This window comes from Scylla paramamosain, chromosome 36, assembly GCF_035594125.1.
Source record: "Scylla paramamosain isolate STU-SP2022 chromosome 36, ASM3559412v1, whole genome shotgun sequence".
Taxonomy (NCBI): Eukaryota; Metazoa; Arthropoda; class Malacostraca; order Decapoda; family Portunidae; genus Scylla; species Scylla paramamosain.
The window spans coordinates 4,771,787-4,776,606 of record NC_087186.1 but is presented as its reverse complement, the minus strand read 5'-3'; the positions used below and the strand labels follow the sequence as shown (position 1 = coordinate 4,776,606).

General features: G+C 41.1%; 1 long non-coding RNA gene across 1 annotated transcript; it reads left to right on the top strand.

Moving 5' to 3' along the window:
- Positions 1-207: 207 nt before the first annotated feature.
- Positions 208-3,762, top strand: LOC135090834 (uncharacterized). The gene is made up of 2 exons (XR_010262137.1): positions 208-1,837; positions 2,968-3,762. It is a non-coding gene; the product is annotated as an uncharacterized LOC135090834 (long non-coding RNA).
- The last annotated feature ends 1,058 nt before the right edge of the window (positions 3,763-4,820 follow it).

Below are 4,820 nucleotides of genomic sequence, written 5' to 3'. Positions count from 1 at the left end.
CCTCATGCCATTAATAAACAGGTGGTTCACCATTGCAGCAATTTCCTTGTCAAGTTCTTTTGAGACAGTTTCCATGGGTCCATAATTCTTAGCACCTTGTAACAATATACTATCATGAGGAACATCCCTCTGGATTTCCTCTTCCTCATCACTGTCCTCCCTCAGTGGAGTTCTAAATCCAGAAAATCCTGCCTGTGATTCCTGAGAATCAGGCATCAAAGTACTATTTGACACCTACAGGGGAGCATTGTTATGAACTGCTTTTGACTTCACAGCCCCATTTTCCTTCTTAAGCTTGTCCATGTCTTTCCTCAACTCAGTCAAAGCATCCATAATCATGCCCAAAGAAGGCGCATTGCTGTCTTCACCATCGTATTTTGGAGAAGGAGAAGGTGACCGAGAGTAACTTAACCTCTCATGACGAGTAGAACGGCTCTTAGATCTGGATCTTTCTTCATGTTTACTCCCCTTGTGTAGTCCCTTTACCTTAGCTGAGGTGCGTGGCATGCTGGTAGTTCTGAATCTCTCAGGACTGGGGCAAGCATCAGAAGGCGTCCTAGACATGGCAGCTAATGTTAACAAGATGCCACCCGTTTTAACAGCAGTTCCTTTTATAACCCCACGGGTGCCTTAACCTCACACACAAGGTAACTTTAAATCAAAAACTCCTTCCTTATAATAATCCGGGAAGTCAAATGCCCCCAGGCTTGTAAATAAGGCAATATTCCTCTTGCCCCAATAATGGGTAACAAGATGGAACCATCTCGCACCTATGTCGGCTCACGAGAGTGCCCAAATAAAATTTTTTCCCTTTAGTAATTTGGGAAGTCAATTGCCCCCGGGCTTGTAAATAAGGCAATATTCCTCTTGCCCCAATAATGGGTAACAAGATGGAACCATCTCACACCTATGTCGGCTCACGAGAGTGCCCAAATATGGTCATATTTGCCAATAATCCGCCTTATATCAAGTAACGGATATCATATAACCAATAATCCGCCCTTATACAAGGTAACGGATATTTATAGTCCACAATCCGCCCTTAATTCAGGTAACGGATTCAAATAGGCAACACTCCGCCCTTATCAGGTAACGGATATCCATAGGCAATACTTCGCCCTATAATCAGGTAACGGATAATTAAAGACAATATTCCACCCTTATAACAGGTAATGGAAATCATAATACACAATTCAAACAAGAAAACTTTAATATTCCTATCACTCACCGATAACAGAAGTCGTAACAACTTAACAGGAGGCGAGACTGACGTCCGACTTGTGTGGTGTCTGCGCAGTAACGGACTGTGTGGCGAAGTGTAGTGTATCTCATGTGAATGGCACCATCTAGCAGACAAGTGATTTGCCAAAGTAAAATCGAATGCTGGATGAGAGGGATTTTACTGTACTTTCACATACACAAACATCCCCGCAAACCATGTGGTAAAGCATGCACAGACTTGTTTTGGGTAACCAAAACTTGCCATATCAGAACTGTCAAGTTGGCAACTAGAAGCCTTTAGTTCAGGCCTAGTGTTGCCAACTTAGCGCTTTTGGTGCTAAATCTAGTGATTTTCATAATAATCTAGCGCCAAACATTTACGTTTCTTATTCCATAACTAGCGCCCTTTTTTGTCCCATTTAGTGTCATACTTCAAAATGTTCACATATAATTTATCTTCTTTTTTTCCTTATGTTAGTGCCTTGTGAAATTTTTTGTTGGCAACTCTGCAGTGCTGCTGCAGCTGCCCAGCCTACATGGCCTACATGGGGGTCCTACTTCCCACCCTCTATATCCTCAGGAATAAGCTGGACTCCATGAGGACCAATAATTTGAAGTATGCCCAGCTGTTGTTGGATTACCTCCTTGACAATCTATTAATAGTGGTGTTCCTCAGGGTTCTGTCCTGTCACCCACTCTCTTCTTATTATTCATTGATGATCTTCTAAACCAAACTTCTTGTCCTATCCACTCCTATGCTGATGATACCACCCTGCACTTTTCCACGTCTTTTCATAGACGTCCAACCCTTCAGGAGGTAAACATTTCATGCAGGGAAGCCACAGAATGCTTGACTTCTGATCTTTCTAAAATTTCTGATTGGGGCAGAGCAAACTTGGTATTGTTCAATGCCTCAAAAACTCAGTTCCTCCATCTATCAACTCGACACAGCCTTCCAGACAACTTCTTCAATGACACTCAACCATCCCTCTCTTCTACACTGAACATCCTCAGTCTGTCCTTTACTTATAATCTGAACTGGAAACTTCACATCTCATGTCTAGCTAAAACAGCTTCTATGAAATTAGGCGTTCTGAGACGTCTCCGCCAGTTTTTCTCATCCCCCCAGCTGCTAACTCTGTACAAGGGCCTTATCCGTCCATGTATGGAATATGCTTCACATGTCTAGGGGGACTCTACTCATACTGCTCTTCTAGACAGGGTGGAATCAAAAGCTTTTCGTCTCATCAACTCCTCTCCTCTGACTGACTCTCTTCAGCCTCTCTCTCACTGCCACAATGTTGCATCTCTACCTGTCTTCTACTGCTATTTTCATGCTAACTGCTCTTCTGATCTTGCTAACTGCATGCCTCCCCTCCTCCCGTGGGCTCGCTGCACAAGAGTTTCTTCTTTCTCTTACCCCTATTCTGTCCACCTCTCTAACGCAAGAGTTAACCAGTATTCTCAATCATTCATCCCTTTCTCTGGTAAACTCTGGAACTCCCTGCCTGCTTCTGTATTTCCACCTTCGTATGACTTGAATTCCTTCAAGAGGGAGGTTTCAAGACACTTATTCATCAATTTTTGACTACTGCTTTGACCCTTTTATGGGACTGGCATTTCAGTGGGCATTTTTTTTTATTGGATTTTTGTTGCCCTTGGCCAGTGTCCTTCCTACATAAAAAAAAAAAAAAGAGAAGAGAAGAGATCAAAGGGTTTCAAAGCTAGGTTCTCTGCCCTCTTCAGTGAGATGGACCTCCTCATGGTGAATGCAATCCATCCCTGCTTCAAGCTGCCTGTGGTCCACCTTCTTAACCCTAATGAGGTTGATACAGTGAGGTCAGGGTTGTTGAAAGAAATATAGGAGCATGCTGTTGCCATCGATACAGCAGAAGCCAGTGCCAGCAGTGCAGACAAGAATGGGGAGGATCACTTCTTCAAGGAATTGGGAGTGAACATGCCAATGGAAGTCAGCAGCCACCTCTCCAACAAGATGAGCAGGGAATTCAAGCCTTGGTGGTCTAAAAAAAGCACCAGCTACAGCTTGGACCAGAGCATGTTTCCCACACTTCAGCGTGCAGCCTGGGTTGATGTCTTCCTTAAGTATAACACAGCTATCCCTACTTCTGCAGCCATGGAAAGACTATTATCCAAAGGGTCAGACATAATGAAGCCAAAAAGGGCCAGCCTGATCTCTGAAAACTTTGAGCATTTGACCTTCATGAAGGGCAATATGGTCCTGCTCAAGACAGAATTATCTCCATTGTTATTGAAGGACTAAATTAAGCAAGTTTCAACACAGTGCAGTGGGGATTTGAATCTGGGCCCACCAGGTGTTAAGTGGGCCCTGGTTCAAATCCCCAACTCCCCTGTGATAATAACGTTAGAAAATTAACATCTATCTATTTACATGTATACCTTAGCTATTTCCACCGCATAGGTGGGTAGCCCAGGCAGGCCATAACCTAGGCAACATAACATTAAAATAACATTAAAAATAATAATGATAATGATAACATTAAAATAAAGTTAATCAACACATTTATTTATTTATCTGTATAATAATTGACTGACCTACCCTTTTAAGTTGTTTTAACTGTGTTTTAATGCTTTTGTCATAAAAAGAAAAAGATATTAAGGAATGGTTTGCAGATTTGTGGTTGTGGAAATGTAAATGTCTAGAGGTTTGCAGATTTGTGGCTGTGGAAGGTAGGTTGTGGGTTTGTGGATCTGTGGTTTGCCGAAGTGATTTTTGGTTTGTGGTGCCCGGCTATCCATATGAACATTATCACTTTCATTACCACCACCATCCCCATCGTCTTCAGGATGAAAGTTAATATTTTGTGGCTTGCAAATGTTGTGCAACATGGCACAGGAAATGACAGTCCTTCATGTCGTAGTAGGTGTTACACGCCCTTCTCCATGAAACCTATGCTTCAGTCGACCAATTCCCTTTTAGATGACACTTTGGGTTCTCTTATATGCCCTGAAAGATAGCACAGCACATTCATGAATGCTACGCTATTGTAATACTGCATATTAAAATATCAGCTAAGGTTGGATATACTAGAGCATAGTGATCTCTAAACATTGAAGAGCTACTGGTTCCTCTGTGGGTTTCTTTTACATGTATTTATAGGTGCATATTCTAGAATCACTCACAGAAATTAAATGCATGTCATTCTGGTAGCAGTTGATTTTCATTCTATACTACATACATCTACAACATACAATGCTGGGGATATGTTAATATAATTTATACAGTTTGTTAACTCCTGAATGTTGGTCAGGCAGGATGACAAATACTGCTTGGATTTAAATGGTTGGATTAGGTTATATTCTTATAATTATGTATTACTTGTTCAGCACTGAAATTTAAATTACTTGAATGATGTTAATGACAGAAACACATGTATAATGCCTAACGTCAGAGGTGAAAATAAATATATAACAGGTTTTCTTATGTTATTTATGGTATAGTTGGTTAACTTTATTTCATTTTACAAACAAAGGTGATGTTAAAAGTACAATAACAAACAAAAAATTTCTAAGTAAACTGAAAAAAGTGGTAAAGCACACATGTTGTATACTCATGTTCA